Source organism: Rana temporaria, chromosome 8 (genome assembly GCF_905171775.1).
Source record: "Rana temporaria chromosome 8, aRanTem1.1, whole genome shotgun sequence".
NCBI lineage: Eukaryota > Metazoa > Chordata > Amphibia > Anura > Ranidae > Rana > Rana temporaria.
Genome location: NC_053496.1, coordinates 19665960 through 19691499, shown reverse-complemented (window position 1 = coordinate 19691499; position 25540 = coordinate 19665960). Strand labels below are relative to the sequence as shown.

Here is a 25540-nt window from a genome sequence, read left to right as displayed (position 1 = left end):
TTGTCTGATTGAAAACGGACCGATGGACCGCTTTCATCGGACGAACCGATCATGTGTGGGCCCCATCAGTTTTTTCCCCATCGGTGAAAAAAAATAGAACCTGTTTTAAAATTTTCATATGGTTAAAAAACCGATAGAAAAAAATGATCGTCTGTGGGGAACTCCATCGGTCAAAAATCCACGCATGCTCAGAATCAAGTCGACGCATGCCCCGAAGCATTAAACTTAATTTTTCTCAGCACGTCGTTGTGTTTTACGTCACCGCGTTGGACACGATCGGATTTTTAACCTATGGTGTGTAGGCAAGACTGATGAAAGTCAGCTTCATGGGATATCTGATGAGAAAATCCATCGGTTTGTTTTCATCAGATATCCGATCGTGTGTACAGGGCATAAGCCAATGAGGATGGTTGTCCCAAGTATCATGCAATCATGTAAAAACAAAGGGCAAGGACATAGTGCTCTCCGTAAAACAAACGTAATTTAATAAAATCCAGAGTAAAAACTTACATACAAGTAACCAATGATCCGGTGCCAGATGATAAAGCCTATACACAAACAAACGAGCAAAGAGTGATGGCCGCGGGTGACGTCATGACGCTTCTTCCGTACGCGTTACGTCCCTTACAAGGCGGGGACTTCTTCAGCGGACATGTTCTCTTTTCTTCAGATGAAAAAATTTCTATCTCAAATTCCGATCGTCTGTGTGGAACTCCGATGGAGAAAAAAACATGCATGCTTAGAATCAAGTCGACGCATGCTCGGAAGCATTGAACATTTTTCTCGGCTCGTCGTAGTGTTGTAAGTCACCGCATTTTGGACGGTCCGAATTTGGTGTGACAGTGTGTATGCAAGACAGCTTGAATGGAATTCCGTCGGAAAAAGAGACGATTCGTGCTTTTCAGTCTGTTACAGCGTGACGAATGTGCTATCTCCATTACGAACGCTACTTTTACCAGACCGAGCGCTTCCGTCTCGTACTTGATTCTGAGCATGCGTGGAATTTTGTGCATCAGAAATGTCCACACTTGATCGAAATTTTTCGAGAATTTATTTTGTTATCAGAAATTAGAGAACCAGCTCTCAAATTTTTGTTGGAAATTCCGACAGAAAATGTCAGATGGAGCCTACACATGGTCGGAATTACCAACAACAAGCTCCCATCGATCATTGTTGTCGGAAATTCCGAGCGTGTGTACGCAGCAATAATACACTATTATCGCTGGAAAGGAGGTAGTTTTCCTCTAGTGACACAGACTGGCCCAGATTCAAGAAGCACTTGCGCCCGCGCAACCATAGGTTGCGCGGCGCAAGTGCTTACTTGCTCCGGTGTAACGAATGCTCCTGATTCAGGAACCTCGTTACACCGACTGCAGCCTAAGATATGACAGGCATAAGCCTCCTTATGCCTTCATATCTTTGGCTGCATTCTTGCGTTGGCCGCTAGGGGGCGCGGCCATTGTGATCTGTGTATAGTATGCAAATTGCATACTAACACCGATTCACAAAAGTTGCGCGGGCCCTGCGCACGCAAGGTACGGAGTTTCCGTACGGCGACTTTAGCATAAGGCTGCTCCTACTCATAGTAGGCGCAGCCAATGCTAAAGTATAGCCACCCTTCCCGCTCGTGAAATTTGAATTTCACGTCGTTTACGTAAGTGATTCGTGAATGGCGCTGGACGCCATTCACGTTCACTTAGAAGCAAATGACGTCCTTGCGACGTCATTTGCCGCAATGCACGTCGGGAAAGTTTCCCGACGGAGCATGCGCTGTTCGCTCGGCGTGGGAGCGCGCCTAGTTTAAATGATTCCCGCCCCCGGCGGGATCATTTACATTAGGCGCCCTTACGCAGGGCAAATTAGCATAGCGCCCGCGCAATTTACGGAGCTACTGCTCCGTGAATCGCGGGCAAATCGAAATATTTGCGTGGGCGCAGAGCAAAAATCGTTGCCCTTTGCCCACGCAAATATTGCGCGGCTCTACCTGAATCTGGGCCACTGGGTTTAAGTCATTTTAACCAGGTAACTTGTCAAGAATTGCACATAATGACAGCTATGATGAATTTAGTGTAAGCTCAGATATAGAAGACACTGACATAGACAGAGCCATATGATCTGGGACAGATGTTCTATTTAACGTCAATATCTTTTCCACACACTGGGAAATCTCTAATGTTACTCTTGGGATTTTATAGGATTTCCTGGGATCAATAATTCTATTAGTCTTCCTTCCTGAGTAGCACTTTAAGGGCCCTTTCACACGGGCGGATCAGTAATGATCCGCTCCGTGTGTCCGCAAAAGCTCAGCGGGGATCCTCCGTAAAATCCGTCGAATCACTGCCTACGACTTGAACGTAACCTACACCCATCCCTATTCACGTACTACTACGTAAACGACGTAACATATGACGGCTGTTCCCTGGTCCATACCTTTGCATGAGTTGCGCCTCATAGATGGGGAATAACTTTACGTCGGGCGTACGACCTACGTGAACCGCGTATCTTAATGCGCCGGGCGCAAGTACGTTCGTGAATCGGCGTATCTCACTCATTTGCATATTCGAATCGTAAATCAATGGGAGCGCCCATTGCGGCCAGCGTAAATATGCGCCTACGGTACGACGGCGTAGGAAAGTTACGTCGGTCGTAGGAAGCCTATTTTCAGGCGTATCTAGTTCTGTGGGCACGGCGCACAGATACAACGGCGCAAATTTACACTTATGCGGCGTATCTCGAGATACGTCGGCGTAAGTGCTACGTGAATCCGGGCCGTTGTCTCCAATTTACAAGCCGACCTCGATGCTCTGTCTAATTGGGCGACTATGTGGCAGATGAGGTTTAATGTTGATAAATGTAAAGTTCTGGGGGCATGTATGCATGCATCATACATACTAGGGGGAGAACAACTTGGGGGGATCTGTAGTGGAGAAGGATCTGGGGGTTTTGGTAGATCATAAGCTCAATAATGGCATGCAATGCCAAGCTGCGGTTTCCAAAGCGAGCAAAGTCCTTTCTTGTATAAGAGAGGTATGGACTCCTGAGAGAGAGATATCATTTTGCCCCCCCCTGTACAAATCATTAGTAAGACCTCATCTGGAATATGCAGTCCAGTTTTGGGCACCAGTTCTCAAAAAGGATATCGGGGAACTGGAGAAAGTGCAGAGAAGGGCAACCAAACTGATAAGAGGAATGGAGGAGCTCAGCTATGAGGAAAGATTAGAGGAGCTGAATGTTTTACCTCTGGAGAAGAGGATAATAAGGGGGGATATGATCAACATGTACAAATTTATAAGCGGTCCATATAGTGAACTTCGGTTTGCGAGTGTTGTCTCGCAAAACAAACAGGATTCAGGCCAAATCGGTGTGCAGTACCGCATGTGGCCTGAGGTGGGGGGGGGGGGCGCCGGAGCCGAGGTGAGCCAAATGGCGCCGTTCGGAAATGCTTGGAAAGACACGGAAATACTTGGGTCTTTCCGGACATTTCCAAGGCTTTCCGGTGCCCCCCCACCTCTGGCCACATGTGGTATTGCATGCCATTGAAGTGAATGCGGCACAAATTGTTTTCATTTCCATTGACTTCAATGGGGAAACTCGCTTTGATATGCAAGTACTTTGGATTAGGAGCATTCTCCTGGAATGGATTATGCTAGTAATCTGAGGTTTCCTCTGTATATACATATAAATAATACCTTTATATACGATAACCTTTGCCTTGGCCTATCCTATAAGAATATGTTATTAATCAGTAAGGGCTCTTTCACACGGGACGGATCCGTGATGATCCGCCCCGCGAACCTCTGCTTGCTCAGCGGGGATCGCTCCGCTGATCCCTGCTGAGCTGGCGGATGACAGGGCAGTCCTCGCACACTGTGCAGGGACCGCCCTGTCCGATCTCCGCTCTCCCCTATGGGGGGATCGAATGAACACGGACCTGGGGCCAGATTCACATAGGTTAGCGGATCTTTAGATCCGCATAACCTATGTGATTTAAGATCCGTCGCCGCAATTTTTTAAAGCAAATGCTAATTCACAAAGCACTTACCTCAAAACTTGCGGCGGCGTATCGGAAATCCCCCGGCGGAATTCAAATTCCGCGGCTAGGGGGAGTGTAGTATTTAAATCAGGCGCGTCCCCGCGCCGATTTAACTGTGCATGCGCCCTCCGCGAATTTTCCCGGCGTGCATTGCTCCCAATGACGTCGCTAGGATTCGGCGTGAGCGTAACTTGCGTCCATCGCTTTTGTGAATCTACGTACGCAAACGACGTTAAATTTCAAAATTCGACGCGGGAACGACGGCCATACTTAACATTGGCTGCGCCTCATAGAAGCAGGGGTAACTATACGCCGGAAAAAGCCGAACGCAAACAACGTAAAAAAAACGCCGGGCGGTCGTTCGTTTCGGAATCGGTGTATCTCCTCATTTGCATAATCGTTGCGTAAATGAACCGAAACGCCACCTAGCGGCCGGCCTGGAATTGCAGCCTAAGATCCGACAGTGTAACACAGTTACACCTGTCGGATCTTAGGCATATCTATGCGTAACTGATTCTATGAATCAGGCGCATAGATACGACCGATGAAACTCAGAGATACGACGGTGTATCAGGAGATACACCGTTGTATCTCTATGTGAATCTGGCCCCGTCTGTCCGTGTTCACCCGATCCGATCCACAGACGGATGGAAAAATAGGGTTTTCCTCCGTCTGCAGAATAGGAGGATTGCGGACCCGGATGAGATCGAGTGTCAGTGGATGGTTATCCACTGACACACGCAATCTCATAGGGATCAATGAATGTCCCTTTTTCATCCGTAAATGGATGGATGAAAAAGCGGACATACGGTCTGTCCGTGTGAAAGAGCCCTAAGGCTGGATGTTAAACTCCTAATGCTGACTCCCTTATAGGCTGTTGAATTGTACTGAAGATGTTCCTGCTAAAAGCATTTGAACCTTTTTAGTTTTTACAAGTTTATCATCTGTCTTTTATAACTTAACTTCTGTGTACTTGCTATAAGTATTGCCCCATGTAGATATATATATATTCTCGTGCTATTTATCTTTGGATTTTATGAACGTCTTGTTTATGAGATGTGATGGAATGTCACAAACTTTTGTAAATTACTTTTAAAAGTTTTAATAGATCTCTTTCTAATCTTCTTTTGTAGACGCTACCCCCGAAGTGCTGCAGTAAGCCGAAGCAGACCTCAATAAAACCATCTGATTTCATACATCACAAGAAGACATCATTCCAGCTGCCATGGATTTAATGGCTTGTTAAAGTCCATACGCTTGGTATTGTTTAGAAGTCATCGGTGAAGTGTCAGCCCACCCAAAATTGATATTTTAGTTCTGGTTTGAAGCCTGTATACTGAGTCCTTCTGGTGCTATGGTAGCAAGATCTCTCTGTTCATGAGTTCTCAGCTCCTCCTCAATCCACCCAACACCAGGGATGGACTGGCCATTGGGACTACAGGGAGTTTCCCGGTGGGCCGATGGCTCAGTGGGCCGGCTTCAGTGACAGCGGACCGCTGCCCCCTCCGCTCCTCTGTCTCTCCCTCCCCACAGCGCTCACCTGGGGGGACTAAGAAGCAGGGGGAGGACCAGAGGAGCGGGAGTTGTCCGGCCGCCATGGGAGAGACCTGTCAAAGTGGGTCAGTCTGGATGAAGTCCAGGGCCAAATTTGTGTCCCAGTCCAGCCCTGCCCAACACCATACCCTTTTTTTGCCCTTAAGGGAGGTGCAAAGCCAATGGTGATACTGTTTTATAGATCAATCACATGGAGATCCATGGGTTCACTGCATGGGTACAGTGTTAATTTTGTCGACTAAAACATTTTAGTTGACTAAATTAATACTATTTTAGTCGACTAAAATACAACTAAAACTAAAATGGCATTTTAGTCAAAAGACTAAAGCCGCGTACACACGATCAGTCCATCCGATGAGAACGGACCGATGGACCGTTTTCATCGGTTAACCGATGAAGCTGACTGATGGTCCATCGCGCCTAATCACCATCGCTTAAAAAAACGATCGTGTCAGAACGCGGTGACGTAAAACACAACGACGTGCTGAAAAAAACAAAGTTCAATGCTTCCAAGCATGCGTCGACTTGATTCTGAGAATGCGTGAATTTTTAACCGATGGTCGTGCCTACTAACGATCGGTTTTGACCTATCGGTTAGGAATCCATCGGTTAAATTTAAAGCAAGTTGGCTTTTTTTTTAAACCGATGGTTAAATAACCTATGGGGTCCCACACACGATCGGTTTTGACCGATGAAAACGGTCCTTCAGACCGTTGTCCTCTGTTTAACCTATCGTGTGTACGAGGTCTAAGACTACATCTAAATTGAAATTTGACTTCAAAATTAACACTGGTCTGTAGTGCATGTTCATACCTCAAAATCTCAAATATTAAAGGAGTTGTAAAGGAAAACATTTTTTTTCATAATAAGCATCCTTTACCTGCAGACATTCCTCTTTTCACTTCCTCATTGTTCGTTTTTGCTCAGAAGTTGCTCTATTTCTTCTCTGTTCTGTTCACTTCCTGCTTGTCTGATTGTTACTCACCACCGTGAAGGGAGGGTTTACTGCGGTGGTCAGTGACGTGCTCACCCCCTCCTGGGAACTACATCTGTGCTGCAGGACGCTCTCTACGTGTTAGAGACTTCAAGGAGGTGTGAATTACTGGGTGTGCCGCAATTCATACTGGGAAATGTAGTTCTTACATGAACGAGCGCCGCAAACCAGGAAGTGAATGAGAGAACAGAAACTAGAACGCCGGAGGTGATATAGATGAAGGAATTTAATAGGTATTTACTCGTTTTTTAACAGAATCATTACACTATTCTGTCTGTCTACCTTGCAGACATTAATTTTAGGCAAAAAAATGTTTCCTTTACAACTCCTTTAACATATTAGATTTTTCATTCCAGCCGTATATAATGAGTTTGGAAATTGAAGAGAAATGTTAACTAATGCGTTACAATTTAATTACACCCATTAGATTTTAGAGTACTAAAATTTGTTTTATGCCTTGTACACACAATCGGGCTTTTGCCCGACCAAAAGCACATTGGAATTCCATCGGAGAAAAATAGAACATGTTCTATATTTAAACTCCGATGGAATTCATTGGAATTTCCGATGGATTTTCTCCGATTGGGGCATACACACGGTCGGAATTTCATATGTCGGACTTTTTCCATCGGGAAATTCGGATCGTGTGTACGGGGCTTTAGTCAACTAAAATGTACGGGAGATTTTAGTCGACTAAAACAAAGGACATTGTCGACTAAATACGTCTAAAACTAAAACAATTGCAGAAGACTAAAATGGGACTAGAACTAAAATGCCATTTTAGTCCTAATGCCCTGTAGACAAGATCGGAGACACACGGACACACCAAATTCCGACCGTCAAAAAAAAGGGTTAAAGGATCACTAAAGGAATTTTTTTTTTTAGCTAAATAGCTTCCTTTACCTTACTGCAGTCCTGGTTTCATGTCCTCATTGTTAGTTTTTGCTTTGAAGTTGCTGTAATTCTGCTCTGATCTCCACACTTCCTGCTTGTCTGGCTCCTTATGAAAAATCTCATGGCAGCTTTTCACTGTGGTCCAAGCTGTGTGTCTAAAACTCCTCAGAACCAATCAGATTCATTTTAAAAACAAAACACTGCCCTGGATTTGTTTGTTTTTGTTCTGTGGGTCTCTTTACTTCACATAAACATGAAACCAGTTTAAAAACTAAAGTGAAACTACAGGCACATTATATGATTGAATTTAATCTATTTTTAATCATTTTTAAAAGGAATCAGTTAACTTTTATGTCTCTATACCCTGTAAACAGTCATTTCAGCAAAAAAAAATGTTTCCTTTAGTGACCCTTTAAGTACAACACTACAACGAGCCTAGATAAATTAGGTTCAATGCTTTTGAGCATGCGTTGAATTGTTTCTGAGCATGCGTGTTTTTTTTCTCTGTTGGAGTTCCGTACAGACGAACCGAATTTCCAATAGAATTTTTTTCCGTCGGAAAAAAAGAGAATGTTCTCTTTCTAACTCCGTCGGAATTTCCGATGGAAAAAAAGTCAGATGGGACATACACACGGTCGGAATATCCGATGAAAAAACTCTGACTTTTCCCATTGGAAATTCCGATCGTGTATAAGGCATTAGACTTATTCCGCGTACACACAATCGGAATATCCGACAAGAAAACCGTGGATTTTTTTTCCGACGGAATGTTGGCTCAAACTTGTCTTTCATACACACGGTCACACAAATGTTGTCGGAAATTCCGACCGTCAAGAACGCGGTGACGTACAACATGTACAGAACGCGGTGACGTACAGAATGCATAGGATTTTTGTGCATCGGAATTGCCGACAGACGATCGGAATTTCCGACAAGAACTTTTCCTGTTGGAAAATTTGAGAACCAGCTCTCAAATTTTTGCCATCGGAAATTCAGACAGAAAATGTCAGATCACATCGAACTTTTCTTGTCGGAAATTCTGATCGTGTGTACGCGGCATAAGACAAAAAATGAAACCGAAATTTGTTGCCAAAATGAACACTGCATGGGTGAACCTCAAAAACGCAATTGCGGTGGGTTGGCGCTCCATGTGATTGAACTCTTCCCTCCTGCCATAGTCTCACTGTTAAATAAAAAAATAATTGTACTGAAGTCAGATAGCTGCAGGAATAATACAACTTCAGTAAAAGGACAACATTCGATGTCCTGCAGGGAGATGATGGCTGTAGTTTGTTAGAGACATTTGGCAGTTGAATGACCCAGTCAATGCCCATCCATAACCAAAAAATCTATTTTGGGAGAGCAGAACCTTTGAAATCTTGGTAAGGGATATTTGCACACATAGGTGTGAACAGCCTATGGCATTAGGGTGTGCACCCCAAATCTCAAACACACATGAACCCCACCTGCAGTCACAGAATTAGGCTCTGGTGGTGGGAGACAGTTGATTGGGAGCATGTTAGGTTACGCTCTATATTCAGGCGTAACGTGTTCCTACTGTTGAACCTAGCCTATAATATAAGGGGGGCATTTACACTGGCCACTGGCACCCTCAACCACCCACCTGGTGATGTCCCTGGATAATGCTAATGCACATGGAGTGATTAGGGTGTGCCCAGGCACACCCTGTGCGCACGCCTATGTGTGCACAACAGTAATATTGCGTATGAGGGGCCCTGATATACCTTCATGGTTGGTGAGCACTTGGTTCTCTGCCATTCATTCTGCCTCTTCTTCATAATGGAATCGCTATCATGGCTTAGTTCAGCACTTTGTGTTGTGTTACATGGGAAGCACTGTGATTCCGTCGCTGCACAGCGCTGACACTGCCAGAATTCAGGCGTAGCCTGCCTGCCTTTCCTGCTAAGAAGCTGTGCACAGAGGTGCTTTACTTGCCAGTGTTTACCATGTCGAATTTGTAGCTTGACTTACTGCAAACGTATTAGGTAAAGTCCAGTTTACAATTAAACCTGTACCTGTATTGAACACTAAAAGCGGGGGTTCCGCGGTCCGGACGTTTTTTTTTTGGTTTATTAAACTCTTTTTTTTTTTAAGTGTATTTTGTGCGTGTACTCGAGAGAGGAGCCGGACTGCAGGAGTTGGGAGAAGGCAGGCCTCCCCCAGAGGTAATCTGCCACCTTTCTCCATGCCCCGGGTGGCAATGGCGGGTGCGTGAGGGGGTCCTCCCACACAGCCCGCCCTACCTGCTCCGCTTTGAAGCCCAACGGGGCAGAGGGACTCCCTATAAGGGGGTGAGAGGATCTAGCCCGCTCAACCAGCCCCGTTAGTCCTTCGCCTCTCTTTTTAGAGACCGCGTGGTCAAAGTGCGTGCATGTTAACCCAATTTCAAATGCGTGTAAGTGTGGTGGTTTTTGTGGGAGGGGGGTGGGCGTACTAAGCGCAGGCTTACCTCGCATAGCACACCCACCAGGAGCCGGGCTGAGACCACCAAACTCAATTCACATGTAGCCAAGACCGGGATCCGAACCCCTAGCTGCAGAGGTGAATGGCTTGTCAGCGCAGTGCCAATCGCGTTGAGCCACCGCAGCTCCCACGTGGGAGCCACGTCGCACAACCGCGCAATTGTCTGTTAAAGCGACGCAGTGCTGAATCGCAAAACCTGGCCTGGGCATTTAGCTGCCTAAAGGTCCGGGGCTTAAGTGGTTAATACAGGTCCATACAGGTACTATAAATGAATGCTGGGAGCTGCTTGCTTTTGGCCCCTTCACTTTCATTGACTTTATTTCATAAAATCCAAAAGGCCAGAAAACTCTGTAACGGATGACTTGAGTGCATCTGCCAATCACAGAGAAAAAAAATTCTGCCCAAACCTTTTTTCAGGCCTTCCGTCGAGGAGTCTGAGCTGTCCCCTTTGCAGCTGGTCCAACCAAACTTTACCATTCAGCTAGACCTCCATGAGTGTCTTTATGGTCCGTGTCCCCACAGAGTGTGAATTCCAGGACACGTGGCACAGTATAGCGCCTCTGCGTGGCTCTATATGGAAGCAAAATGTTGTATTTTTCATTTTATAACATTATCAGTATTAACTAGTTCTGAAGTATTTACTGCCACTTGTCCCGATGAAATGTTTGAAATCCAAAATGAATATGTGATTCTTTATAAAGAACACAATGTTAAGGTCTAGTGCATGATTTAAATGTATGCTTACTCATGAATGCGTTTATTTGTTGGATTTCTTCCTGTCTATGCATTATTTTCCTCATTCTGTGCCATTGCCTCATGGGTGTCTTTCATTCTCTTACTATTCTTCTACTTTCTGTTATTTACTATTCTTTCGTCCCACTGTCTCTCCACTGTACCTTCTGACTATCCTTTAAAGCCCAATTAAAATAAAAGAACTACCGTATATACTCGCGTATAAGCCACGTTTTTCAGGAAAAAAAATTTTGTGCTGAAAATGCCCCCCTCGACTTATACTTGAGTGAGGGTCCCACTTACTGCTCTCTGGTCTGTCTGGGGCAGCTTTGAGCTGTTGCTGCGACTGCCTCTAGAAGTCTGGATAGCGCTGGCAATCCAGGCTGCAAAAGAGCACAGTGAGGCTGCAGATGGGCACAGTGAGGCTGCAGATGAGCACAGTGAGGCTGTAAAATAGCTTGAGTGAGGGTCCCACTTACTGCTCTCTGGTCTCTCTGGGGCCGCTTTGATCTGTTGCTGCGACTGCCTCTAGAGGTCTGGATAGCGCTGGCAATCCAGGCTGCAAAAGAGCACAGTGAGGCTGCAGATGGGCACAGTGAGGCTACAAAATAGCTTGAGTGAGGGTCCCACTTGCTGCTCTCTGGTCTCTCTGGGGCCGCTTTGAGCTGTTCCTGCGACTGCCTCTAGAGGTCTGGATATCGCTAGCAATCCGTCTCTAGAGGTCTAACGACAGCCTGCAGTGTTTTAGAGTCACCTCCATTTTGTTGTAGCAGTACAGTGGACAGCGGGAGGCTGTAAACAAAGCGAGGCTGCAAATGGGCACAGTGAGGCTGCAGGTGGGCACAGTGAGGCTGCAGAGTGAGGCTGCAAATGGGCACAGTGAGGCTGCAGATGGGCACAGTGAGGCTGCAAAAGAGCACAGTGAGGCTGCAAAAGAGCACAGTGAGGCTGCAGAAGGGCACAGTGAGGCTGCAAATGAGCACAGTGAGGCTGCAGATGGGCACAGTGAGGCTGCAGATGGGCACAGTGAGGCTGAAAATGGGCACAGATGGGCACAGTAAGGCTGCAGATGGGCACAGTGAGGCTGAAAATGGGCACAGTGAGGCTGCAGATAGGCATTGTTTACCAGTAGCTGCTGCATTTCCCACCCCTTAGGCTTATACTCGAGTAAATACGTTTTTCCATTTTTTTGTGGTAAAATTAGGTGCATCAGCTTATATTCGGGTCGGCTTATACTCGAGTATATATGGTATGTAGATGTTCAGTCAGTGAGACATTGTACTACCATCCTCTGTTTTCATAGTCTAACCCATGGATGGGCAACCAAAGGCACACATGTTGGGGCAGACGCTCACCCATGCTCCAGAAATGAATTGTGTCCCTATGTGAAAAGCAGGTCTATGGGCCCTGTGTCTGGCTTGAGGACATCCCATGACATCCAACTGCTGGAGCATAGGGAAGAAGAGGCTGCGGGTTCTGGTTTCCAGCATGGAGGAGCTTGTGTGAGCAGAGGATCAGGTAGATAAAACTGCTTTTCCTCGTCTCATAAATGAGCATTTAACCCTTGTAGGGACAGCCCCACTGCAAGGGAAGATACTAAATGACCTTAAAATTCAGCTTTAAGGGAAATTTCTCCAATGTGCAATTTAAAGCATTTGACTTGAACGGATCCATAACATAAATCCTAATATAGGATCGTTCCACCAACAAAGGACTGCTTGCATCCTTTCTAAAGGCAAGTCTTGGGATGACCTCCTCTATCAGCGCTTCAGTGCTCATTATGGCATACTGAAACTGATTATTCAGAATTTATCAGGTGAGTTATAGCCAATCAGGCCGTGACTGTATATAGCAGTGCGAACCTTGGCACCCCAGATGTTTTGGAACTACATTTCCCATGATGCTCAGCTATATTGCAGAGTGCATGAAAATCATGGCAAATGTAGTTCCAAAACATCTGGGGTGCCAGGGTTCGCCATCACTGGTATATAGCATTGGCTGAGTAGCTCACTGAGGTCCTTCTGAAGACAGCACAATACACAGCTGGTATCTCCTAAATCCCAACTCCAGCTTCCACCAGGGATGGACTGGCCATTGGGACTACAGGGGGTTTCCCGGTGGGCCGATGGCTCAGTGGGCCGGCTTCAGTGACAGCGGACCACCGCCACCCCCATCTACTCCTCTGTCTCTCCCTCCCCACAGCACTCACCTCCTCTCCCTCCCCGCAGCGCTCACCTCCTCTCCCTCCCCACAGCGCTCACCTGGGGGGAACAAAGAAGCAGGGGGAGGACCAGAGGAGCAGGGACGACGACAGAGGAGCACGGGGGAGGGGACAGACAGCTGACTCAACAGCTATGGCCTGGGAGTTTCTCACTTCTGCCTAATCTTGTCCCATAAGGGGGGGGGGCACCAAACTGATTCTTTGCCCCGGGTGAAATAATGTCTAGCTTCGATCCCCACTGGTACTGCCTTTAAGAGTACCAGTACCAGCCGTTCTACTCTAATAAAGTAGAACGGCTAGTGAAGGGGGAGAGGGGGCTTGGGTGGCCGGGCGGGAGTTGTCCGGCCGCCATGGGAGACACCTGTCAAAGTGGGCCAGTCTGGATGAAATCCAAGGCCAAATTTTTGTCCCAGTCCAGCCCTGGCTTCCACTCTTTACCAAGAGTTTGGCATGCATGACGAGAGGGATTCCATACTCTATCCAAGACAAAATTAAAAAATTCACAAATTCTACTGGACTATAAAGAGAAAAAGAACACCTCAATCAGGCTTCAATGCCTCTGCAACTTTTTCCTTTTCCTTTACTCCTATGCAGCGTACACACGATCAGAAATTCTGACAACAACTGTGGATTTTTTTCCGACGGATGTTGGCTCAAACTTGTCTTGCATACACACGGTCACACAAATGTTGTCGGAAATTCCGAACACCAGGAACGTGGTAACGTAGACAAAAATGGGAGTATAGCCTCTAGTAAAATAAATAGTAATTAATAAAAATGTACCATCATCCCAGTTAGTTGCAAAAAATGGGGCGAGTGGGGGCAAAGGAATAGTTGCTGAGGCTAGACCCAAAGCAACCCACCCAGTTGGATATGGGGACTATACCGGTACAAATGCCCCATGTTTTGCAACGTGGTAACGTACAAGACGTACGACGGCACTTTTAAAGAGAAGTTCAATACCAGTCGTGTTAGTCGAAGTTTGGTGAGAGAATATTCGCGCTTTTCAGCCTCGTGCTTTTCAGTCCGTTACAGCGTGACGAATGTGCTATCTCCATTACGAACGCTAGTTTTACCAGACAGAACGCTTCCGTCTCGTACTTGATTCAGAGCATGCATGGAAATATGTGCGTCGGAATTGTCCACACGCGATCGGAATTTACAAGAACGTCTTTTGTTGACGGAAAAAATTTGAGAACCAGCTCTCAAATTTTTGTTGTCGGAAATTCGGAGAGAAATTGTACTACACACGGTCTGAATTTCTGACCAAAAGCTCCCATCGAACATTTGTTGTCGGAAATTCCAAGCGTGTTTACGCGGCATGAGGCCCCGTACACACGACTGAGTTTCTCGGCAGAATTCAGCAAGAAACTCGATCGGAGCTGAATTCTGACGAGAAACCCGGCATGTGTACACTTTCGGCCGAGGAAGCCGACGAGTTCCTCGTCGAGCCAAATAGAGAACATGTTCTCTATTTCCTCGTTGTTCAATGAGGAAAGTTGGCTTGCCAAGATCCTCGGCGGCTTCACACAGAACTCGACGAGCAAAACGATGAGTTTTGCCCGTCGAGTTCCTTGGACGTGTGTACGGGGCCTTACACTTTCCCTGTATGTCCTTGATTACTTACTTCATCTGTCTTTCCATGGCCACTCCTGTCCCACACCATTTCTCCTCCATATATTCTGGTTGCACTGATGTTGAGAAATCTCTGCATGAAGAACTTCATATAACTCTTTATATTTCTCCAGTTATTGTATTGCATCCTATTTATTGATACAAATAACCGTGAAAACTTGCTATAATACAACCAACAGTCACATAAATGTTTCTCATCTCTATTCAATGTGAACGCAGGTGTTGTCATTTCTGTCTGAACTAAACTTAACTTGAGGTACGTCATCCACAGCTAACCCTAAAGGTACACACAATGCACTTCATTTGTTAAAACAGGAGCCAAAGGAAGCTGAAGTTTTTCCCAAAGCAACCAATCAGATCTAATTGTAATTATTCGAGCATAGGTTACTAAAAAGATAAAAAATAACTACACTTTAACATAGGCTTGTAATATGACAATAGGTGGGGCAGTATTCTGCCTAAGTGGGTTCCTCTCTTGCCCTTTGCTTCTAGCTATTGGCAATAAAAACGCCACCCAATATTTCAAATTGACCTGTTATGCAAAGGCTTGTGTTTTGCTCATTTGCAGTGCCCTTTTAGGGAAGCCTCAGGCTGGTATGCCATCTACCTTAGCAGTTAGGAATAGTTCTTTTAGTTTCTGCCAGACCTCTACGCCTAAATTCAGGCCCGGGACTCCCAAATCTTCCAAACCTGTGAGCAAGTCCTCCTCCCGATGAGAGCCCTGCCTCTGCCTCACTTCATGTTGTCAACCTGTCAATGTCTCCAAACATCTCCAAACATCGAACAGACCTCTACGCTTTTCTGGCATGACTCGTTTGCCATTGTTCTGAAAAATAAGAGGCTTCTAGGCTTCTACTCAAACCTGTTCACCATTCCTGAGAAAAAGCCGGCATTCATCCAATACTGGATTCATCCCGTTCTCTATTTCCTCGTTAGTCAATGGGAAAAGTTGGCTCGCCGAGATCCTCGGCAGCTTCACAAGGAACTCGACGAGCAAAACGATGTGTTTTGCCCGTCGGGTTTCTCGGACGTGTGTACGGGGCCTGAGGCCTCGTACACACGAACGAGTTTCTCGGCAAAAACCAGCAAGAAACTTGCTGGGATTTTTTTTTGGCCGAGGAAACCGGTCGTGTGTACATTTTTCGACGAGGAAACTGTCGAGGATCCCGTCGAGCCAAAAAAAGACCATGTCTTCTTTTTCCTCGACGGGAATGGAGAAACTTGCCTTGTCGAGTTCCTCGACAGCCTAACAAGGAACTCGACGAGCAAAACTATGTGTTTCGCCCGTCGAGTTCCTCGGTCGTGTGTACGATAGAAAGCTCCCATCTGACTTTTTCCATCGGAAATTGTACGCGGCATTAGGTAGCTGCACAGATTATACAGTTTGATTCACATGTTTTTTTTAATGCAAGGTCCATCATTTTGGAGTTGAGAAAGAGAGGAAGCCAGAAAACACTTTTTTTGTTATATAATAATTTTATAAACTTTATTAAATTCACTGCAAAATCAAAGTTGTCTTCTGATTGGTTGTTGTGGGCCACAAACTCCCCTTTTTCCATGTCTGTGTAGATCAACCCCAAAGTACCATGGATACAAACACCGTGTTCCGGTTCTTTCTGTATTGTGGCTGTTAGTGTACGTTTTACTCTTTGATTATCTGTCTGTAGCCTTTGGTACACCCCTGAGTGCCTTACACAGCTTGTAAACTAAACTCTTGTAGTAACCGTACAGATTATATTTACTTGGGGGTAGTTTCTGATGTCCAAAGGGTCCCTACAGCAGTCACACCATCAGTACCTTAACTATGTCAGTGTGTTTTAGCACAGTAATGGGTTTAGTTTAGACTCAGGGAATTGTGAAGGTGGAATAATGTATTCATGTATTTACCTTTCGTAACCAATGTATCTTGCTGTACAATATCCACTGTAAATCATGTACAAATAGTATTTATTACATGGCAAGAGGTGCCCTTACTCCGTGCTGTATGGATAACCATATCTTTAGACTGTCATGTTTGTTATAGTGCTAAAATTAGGTATTTGAAAGGACATTTTTTTTTCTGTTTGCCGGTTAAAAGTTTTAAAGATATTTTTGTAATGTAATATGATAAAATATCTCTCTCTCTCTATATATATATATATATTAAAGAATTTATATTTATTTGTAAAGTATCCAATTTATTGTTGAATTTTTAATAAAAATGATGGTTCAAAATGTCTCATTTATTCTGGCTGTATTAATAGTTTTTATTGATTTTTAGAAAACAAGTAAAAAAATAAAATAAAAAAAAAGGGATAATTTAGTGGAGCAGCGAACAATCCTCGTCTGCTCCAAGCATGTAAAAGGGGAACTGTATTAACAACCTTTTAAACGTTTGAGGGCAAAAGACTAGTCACCAGTTGGTCTCTGGTCTCTCTGCAAGTGATCTTTTCCTCATTACATTGCATTGCATTGACTTCCACTCACATCTTGGTAAAGGTAGAGCTCTGCTTCCCCATGTCAGAGCCTCCAGCAAAGAGAACAGTGAATAGCATAGTAGTGACATCTCCAAATCTCCTGAGACTCGCAGTCAGAGGCATCACTAGGGTTGGTCTCACCAGCTGCAGTAAAACATGGTGTCCCCCCCCCCCCCCTCCCTTTGCATATAATGACAATTGTAGTGCCAAGTACAGACCCCTTGGTAGTAGAACCCCTTCTTTTTCCTCAGTGCAGATCCCTCAGTAGAAGAACCCACCCTTACCCCAGTGCAGACCTCTCAGTAGTAGAACCCCCCTTTACCCCAAGTACAGACACTTCAGTAGTATAGGGCTGCGACTAACGATTATTTTCATAATCGATTAGTTGGCCGATTATTGTTTCGATTAATCGGATAATAGCCTTAAAAAAAAAAATTGCATTTTTTTTTTTTTTTTTGGGCCAATTTGTTGTTGGGCAGATTACAAAACACAAATTGCCGCAAAAACATATTGCATGCTTTTCTGAAGCTTCTCCATTGAAGTATATTGAACTAAAAAATAAATAAAAATAGCACCGTTTTGCGTTAAAAAGTCCTTGCCCTTTCCAAATACGCAGCAGCTGAAAAAAAATCATGGATGTAAACGTGTCCCATAGGAAAACATGTAAATGAACTGTAGATGGTTTCTGCAAAAAACAGAGGTGTGACCCCGGCCTGAGATGTTTAGTAACATAATGGGGGTTAAAAAAAAACAAAAATAAGTACAAAAAGTGCAAATAATCGCTACTGTAAGGGGTTAATTTTTTTTCTGTGGGACAGGGAAAGTAATATTTACAGTAGCGATTTGCTTTTTTGTACTATAAAGGGCTCATTTTTTTTTAACCCCATTATGTTACTGGCCGATTAATCAATTATGAAAATTGTAATCGATTAATTTCATAATCGGTTAGTTGTTTCAGCCCTACAGTAGTATAATCCCCCCTTTACCCCCAGTACAGACTCCTCAGTAGTAGAACCCACCTCCTTTCCCCCAGTAATTTAATAAATTACCTCTGAGGGTGAAAAATAATTAAACATTTAAAGGGAGCGTACCATCATCCAAAATATAAATATATATATATATATAGAGGAAATGGCTCTAAGGTCCCCAGACCAAGGAGCCAAATGCAAGAGGGTTTTTTTTGGGCCATGGTTGGACTATCGCGGTACTATTGGCAAGGTTTGAAATGTACAAAAAGAACATAAATAATAAGAAACATTTTATTGAATACAAAATCAAAAAAACATGATTGGACAATGAAGAGTTAAAAAATACAATAAATGACCAACATAACACCAGTGTAGTAATCCCAGAAGGGGGAGAAGAACAGTGGGTTGGAAGTCGTATCGAACATCTTGACTAGTTTCGCGGCTAGCAGGGCCGCTGATAGAAATCATGGGGCCCCGTACAGCCTACCTGACGGGGCCCCCTACAGCTCCACCCCTGGCCCCGCCCCTCCTTCAGCCCCACCCCTGGCCCCACCCCTGACCCCTCCCCAGACCCCGCCTTGAAACAAGGTGCAGGTTTGCTTACAAGTGATAATTATTTTTCTCATCCATGCCGCCAATGCCATAATGTGCTGCAGACAGTGCCAGCCATGACACTAATGCCAAAATGCATGTGTTGCCTGCAGAGACAGTGCCACCTATGCTGTCAATGGCATTATGCCATTGGCGGCATGGGTGGCACTGTCTGCAGCACAATATGGCATTGGGGGCATGGGTGGCACTGTGTACAGCACATAATGGCATTGGCGCATGGGTGGCACTGTCTCTGCAGCACATTACGGCACTGGCAGCATGGGTGGCACTGTCTCTGCAGCACAATATGGCATTGGCGGCATGGGTGGCACTGTCTGCAGCACAATATGGCATTGGCGGCATGAGTGGCACTGTCGCTGCAGGCAGCACATGTGTTATGGGCAGTAACGCATGTGCTACTTGCAGACAGTGCCACCCATGCCTCCAATACAATATTGTGCTGAAGACAGTGCCACCCATGCCATGCCGCCAATGTCATATTGTGCAGGGAGCACATGCGTTACGGGCAGTAACGCATGTGCTACCTGCAGATAGTGCCACTTATGCCACCAATGCCATAATGTATAGATGCTGGTTGATGCAGTAGATCTTGATTTCTCCTCCCCCCTCCCCAAAGCAAGCAAGCACACACACCTGTTAGCCGGGAGTCACTTCCTCCCTGATCCTGCTGCTGCCTGCACTGTCCACGAACTATTCCTGACAGATGCCAGCTGCTTCTTCTTCTCCTTCTCTCACGTGGAGGGAGAGAAATCAATCCGCGGCGCAAGGGAAGGCAAAGTAGAGTACGCGCTGGCTGGGACATTCTTCTGCGCCCAAAATAGAAGAAACAGTCCCTCCCGCTTTCGCCAAGTAGTTACAGTGCAGAGGGTTGCGTGGGCGGCGCCAGGGAAGAACACGCTGGACGGGACTTGATCCAGCATTAGGAGCGGGCGCGGAAGAGAAGAGATGAGATATTCTTCCGCGCCCGAAATAGAAAAAATAGTCCCTTCCAGCTGCAACCTACAGTACACGAACGGAACACGGAAGGTAGTGTTCTATTACAGTAAAAACGTAAAAAGCAATGATGGGGGGGGGGGGATGTATAGGGTCCTCCTGTATAACGATGTCCGGTCAGGGCTGTGGAGGTTTTTTTTTTTTTCCCCTACATTAATTTGTTCTCTGTGGGGGTTTGCCGGGCCCCCCTGCTGCCCGGGCCCGGTACAACAGGGCCAGCTGTACTGGCCTATCAGCGGCCCTGGCGGCTAGTGCCGCTTCATCAGAAGAGAGTCTATAATAGAATGACATGCGTCAAACAATGAAAGATTAAACATGGATTACAAGGATACATTGGGGAACATAAGGCTCAGCTGCTCACCTAAAAGCCCCTGCGCAAAAAGCGAAAAGGGCAGTGGCCACCACATGGGGTCTCGGATGGCGACGGAAGGCACTGGTATGAACGAATGGACCTACTAATGGGGTAGGCGAAGTGAAGTTTTTGTACATTTCAAACCTTGCCAATAGTACCGCGATAGTCCAACCATGGCCCAAAAAAAACCCTCTTGCATTTGGCTCCTTGGTCTGGGGACCTTAGAGCCATTTCCTCTATATATATCCTTTCCCCCAGTGCTGATCCCTCAGTAGTAGAACCCCCCAGTACATACCCCTCAGTAGTAGAACCCCCCCCCCTTTCCCCAGTACCAACCCCTCAGTAGTAGAACCCACCTCTTTTCCCCCAGTACAGACTCCTCAGTAGTAGAACCCCTCCTTTCCCCCAGTGCTGATCCCTCAGTAGTAGAACCCCCCAGTACATACCCCTCAGTAGTAGAACCCCCCCCTTTCCCCAGTACCAACCCCTCAGTAGTAGAACCCACCTCTTTTCCCCCAGTACAGACTCCTCAGTGGTAGAACCCCCCCTTTCCCCCCAGTCTATATCCCTCAGTCAGAGGCGGCTCTTCAATTAGGCAAAATCAGCGGTCGCCTAAGGCCTTGCACTCACAGGGGCCTCACGGCCACCCAACTTGCCCAATGCATTACCCCAGTTTTGAGGGACAGGGGACCTTGACGTTGCTGTGCTCAGGCAGTGTTAAGAGTCCTGACTCAGGAGCAGGGTCGCCAGTGTCCCTAACAACCAGTGAATATCGGTGACACCAGATGACATCACTGGGTGGCCCCCCCCGCCCCAGTTTTTAAAGAGCAGGATCTGGGGGCCGCCTTGTTAAAGGGAGCTTCAAGATTTCAAGATTCCGATAAGCCCCCTGCCCACAGACCCCCACAACCACCGGCCAGGGTTGTGGGGAAGAGGCTCTTGTCCTTGAATTATTCTTCCCATCATGGGCATGAGTGAGGCCCCATGTTAAGTTTTGCCTAAGGCCTCACAAAGCCTAGAGCCGCCTCTGCCTTCAGTAGTAGAATCCCTCCTTTCCCTCCAGTCTATATCCCTCAGTAGTAGAACCCCTCCTTTCCCTCAGTAGTAGAACCCCCTTTCCCCCCAGTACAGACCCCTCAGTAGTAGAACCCCCCCTTTTCCCCCAGTACAGACTCCTCAGTGTTAGAACCCCCCTTCCCCCCCCAGTCTATATCCCTCAGTAGTAGAACCCCTCCTTTCCCCCAGTGCTGATCCCTCAGTAGTAGAACCCCCTTTCCCCCCAGTACAGACCCCTCAGTAGTAGAACCCCCCCTTTTCCCCCAGTACAGACACCTCAGTGTTAGAACCCCCTTCCCACCCAGTCTATATCCCTCAGTAGTAGAACCCCTCCTTTACCCCAGTGCTGATCCCTCAGTGGTAGAACCCCCTTTCCCCCCCAGTACAGACCCCTCAGTAGTAGAACCCCCCCTTTTCCCCAGTACCCACCCCTCAGTAGTAGAACCCACCTCTTTTCCCACAATACAGACCCCTCAGTAGTAGAACCCCCCCTTTTTCCCACAATACAGACCCATCAGTAGAAGAACCCCCCTTTCCCCCAGTACAGACCCCTCAGTAGTAGAACCCCACCCTTGCATTTCCCCTAGTACAGGCCTCTCAGTAGTAGAAACCCCCCTTTCCCCCAATATAGACCCCTCAGTAGTAAATGTTATTTTTGGTGTAATACTCTTAAAGTGAAATCACATCTAAAGGGAAGCAGACTGTGCCACTTTCCTCATTAGAGCCCTGCAGGTGAAGCATCTGATTGATAATTATAAAATCACTCCACTACAGATTCCACATGGACACAGACAAGCAGCGATTCCTTCAGGATAACAAAAGGAAGGAATCTGCAACAAAGTTGATCAAATTCCTTGCAATATAGATAAATAACGCAGAGGGGAGTGTTTTTTTCTCGACAAAAGTTACGCTTTAAGCAACTTTACAATTATTTGGGGAAGCTAGGAGTTGTGATCTGTGAATGCATTTCCAGTAATTACCCTTAGCCTGTAAACTTCAAAACACAGCCTTCTAGATGAGGGGGAGAACAAACAAAATGAAGAGTAATGCCAGGTGAGTTTTGTAATATTGGCCTAGATTCAGGTACGGGCGATCTACGTTGCGCGGGCGTAGCGTACCGTATTTACGCTACGCCGCCACAACTTAGAGAGGCAAGTGCTGTATTCACAAAGCACTTGCCTCCTAAGTTAAGGCGGCGTATCGTAAATGGGCCGGCGTAAGCGCGCATAATTCAAAGTAGGCTGTAGGGGGCGTGTTGTATTAAAATGAGGCTTGACCCCATGTAGATGCATGGCCGAACGAACGGCACATGCGCGCGCATGCTCAGTATCACGTTGTATTTATGCCCAAATATACGACGGCTCAATGCCTGTGACGTGAACGTAATTTACGCACAGCCCTATTCGCGTACGACTTACGCAAACAACGTAAAAAGATACGCTTGTTCCGACGTCCATACTTTGCATGGGCTGCGCCACCTAGAGACCAGCTTTATCTTTACGCCGGCGTATGTCTTACGTAATCGGCGTAACTAATTGCGACGGGCGTACGTACGTTCGTGAATCGGCGTATCTTGCTCATTTACATATTTGACGCGGAAACCAAGGAAACACCACCTAGAGGCCAGCGTAATTATTGCAACCCAAGATACGACGGCGTAGGAGACTTACGCCGCTCGTATCTTGGCCAAATCTATGCGTAACTGATTCTATGAATCAGGCGCATAGATACGACGGCGGCCATTCGGACCTAAGACGGCGTATCTGGAGATACGCCTTCGTAAGTCTTTGTGAATCTGGGCCATTGTGTCCTAACAAGTGAATGGGCCCTTTTTTTTCCTCTTTTAGTGTAAGGTTCTTCTACAATTCTACATTTTTTTGGCCTGAAGCCCCTCCACCGCCCCTTTCCCCAGGATTCCCCTACCTTGACATAGTGTAGATGGCTTTCGTGGTCAAATGAGCCTGAGATCTATTCCAGCTATTAGTAAGGCCACTCCTGTTAACCACTTGAGCTCCGGAAGATTTTAATTTTTTTTCCCACAAATGGGGATTGTATTTGGGGGTGGTATTTGATCACTGTGACGGAGATGTACAGTATATACTCGAGTATATATATATTTTTGTGCTGAAAATGCCCCCCTCCGCTTATACTCGAGTCACCTTTTTGCGCCTGATCTCCTGGATTTTGGGGACCCGGTACTGGTCGGCCGAAATTTGGCACACACGTAGCCCCAGTTCTTCTCTACAAGTGTGCAAAGTTTGCTATCTGGGGGACCTACAGCCGGAGAGCACCGATTTTTCAAATCCGGGCACCCCTTCTATATACTCCTATGTTAAACGTAAGTCTAGTCTTGAACACAGTGAGGCATGGGCACAGTGAGGCATGGACACAGTGGGGCATGGACACAGTGAGGCATGGACACAGTGGGGCATGGGCACAGTGAGGCATGGACATGGGCACAGTGAAGCATGGACATGGGCACAGTGAGGCATGGACATGGGCACAGTGAGGCAAAGTGAGGCATGCAGATGGACACCCTAGGCTTATACTCGAGTCAATTAGTTTTCCCATTTTTTTGTGGTCAAATTAGGTGCCTCGGCTTATATTCGGGTCGGCTTATACTCGAGTATATACGGTAAGTATAACAGACATACGCAGAAAGAAGGAACATCCACAAAGCCTTTTATTTAACAGTAGAGGAGGTTAACACACAGCCAGGTAGCAGGTATCAAAGCCAGGCAACACAAGAGTCAGTAACATAGTATAAACGCACAGCAGGGTAGTAGAGTCTGTGCTGGTAAAAGGTGATTCGCGCTAGGCTGGCCAAACAAGAGAAATAACAGAGTTTTGTCAGGCAGGGGTAGTCCTGGACACATAGGGACCTAGTTTGCTCTACTCACAACCCTGGCGATCACAGGGTTAATCCACTCCCAAGATGGGGGCTGCAGGACTGGCAGACTTGGTCACTCGGATGGAGAAGGACAAAGGGGGTAGGTCTGTAGTCGCTGGCCGTAGCCTAGGACCGCACAGACTGGCAATGTAGAAAGCAGGAGCCGGGATGGCAAACAACCAAACTGCCTTTATTCCAGCACATGTTACAACAGGTATTCAACTCCAAGACACTCCCCCCTCCCCCTTGGATTCAGGGAGGGTTAAACTGTCCAATAAAAAAGACACACCGGTCAGGTGTGTTCAAACTTCTCATCAGTAAACAGTCTTATCGTTGGGGGGAGGGTGGGGCTGCTGGAGGAGTCCCCCTCCCTCCACATGGACTGGATGTTTGTGTCTGTCTGCCTTGGAAGAAATTTATATAATGGGATGGATTCCCATTATATAAATTTCTTCCAAGGCAGACAGACACAAACAATGGAATACAACCACACTCCAAACAATCACAGCAAAGAGTACATAACACAGCAGGGGACAGCTCTCTGCGGTGTAAGGACCAGGGAGGGGCAGAGACCGTGACAATCACCATTGCATTTTTTATTTTTTGTGCTATAACCACTTTCTGCTATAAAACACATATAATAAAAAATAAATAAAAAATTCTTCATAAATTTAGGCCAATATGTATTCTGATACATATTTTTGTAAAAAAAAATCCCAATAAGCGTATATTGATTGGGTTGCACAAAAGTTACAGCGTCTACAAACTAGGGGATATATACTGGATTATATGTAACACTACCCCCGAAGGAGCTGCTGGTTTGATTTGGGTGGCAAGTTACCTCTTATCTTCTCGCCATCTAGGGTACTGGATGAGAGCTGTAATAAAGTCAATGGCCGGGGGTCACGAACGACTTACGCCGACGTATCTTCTTATACGCCGCGCAAGTCCACGGATGCGCCGTCGTATCTATGCGCCGTATTCTTGAAGCCAGATACGTCTGAATTCTGGCTCCATCCGACCGATGTAAGTCTCCTACGCCGTCGTATCTTGGGCGCAAATTTACGCTGGCCGCAAGGGGCGCTTCCATTGTTTTACGCATCAAATATGTAAATGAGCAAGATACGGCGTATCTGTACTGCGTCGACCAGGCGTACGTTCGTGAATTTGCGTATCTAGCTGATTTACATATTTCTAGGCGTAAATCAGCGTACACGCCCCTAGCGGTCAGCGTAAATATGCAGTTAAGATACAACGGCGTAAGAGACTTACGCCGGTCGGATCTAATAGAAATCTATGCGTAACTGATTCTATGAATCAGGCGCATAGATACGACCTGAAAGTAAATAAAAAATAGGTAGTGCAGCGCTAAAAGTCCAATAATAGAAAGTCCATAAAGAATCTTTTCTAAAGTGACTGGTGATGAGTAGAAAATCATGCAGGTGCTGTAGCGTGGAATAAAGCAGAAACACCTCCACCAATGGTAGCAATGGCCGCTCACCTCACAGATATGACCCTCTATTAGATTAGGTCATATACAGCATTCCCATAAGGGTATCTCCAATAGCAAGGAAAATCCAGCAATGATAAAGAGGTCTCCAAAAGGAAGGTCAGCAGTAAAGCATCCAATCCAAATATAAAAGAAAAAGGCACATAGTGTTTCTCC

The 25540-nt window shown here is 46.1% G+C and overlaps 1 long non-coding RNA gene across 1 annotated transcript in view; it reads left to right on the top strand.

Annotated features, from left to right (window-relative positions):
• The window catches only part of LOC120946728, a 43587-nt gene extending 38197 nt beyond the window's left edge, over positions 1-5390 (top strand). Inside the window, exon 3 of the long non-coding RNA XR_005750781.1 lies at positions 5167-5390. This is a non-coding gene — a long non-coding RNA (uncharacterized LOC120946728). The remainder of the gene's footprint in view (positions 1-5166) is intronic.
• The last annotated feature ends 20150 nt before the right edge of the window (positions 5391-25540 follow it).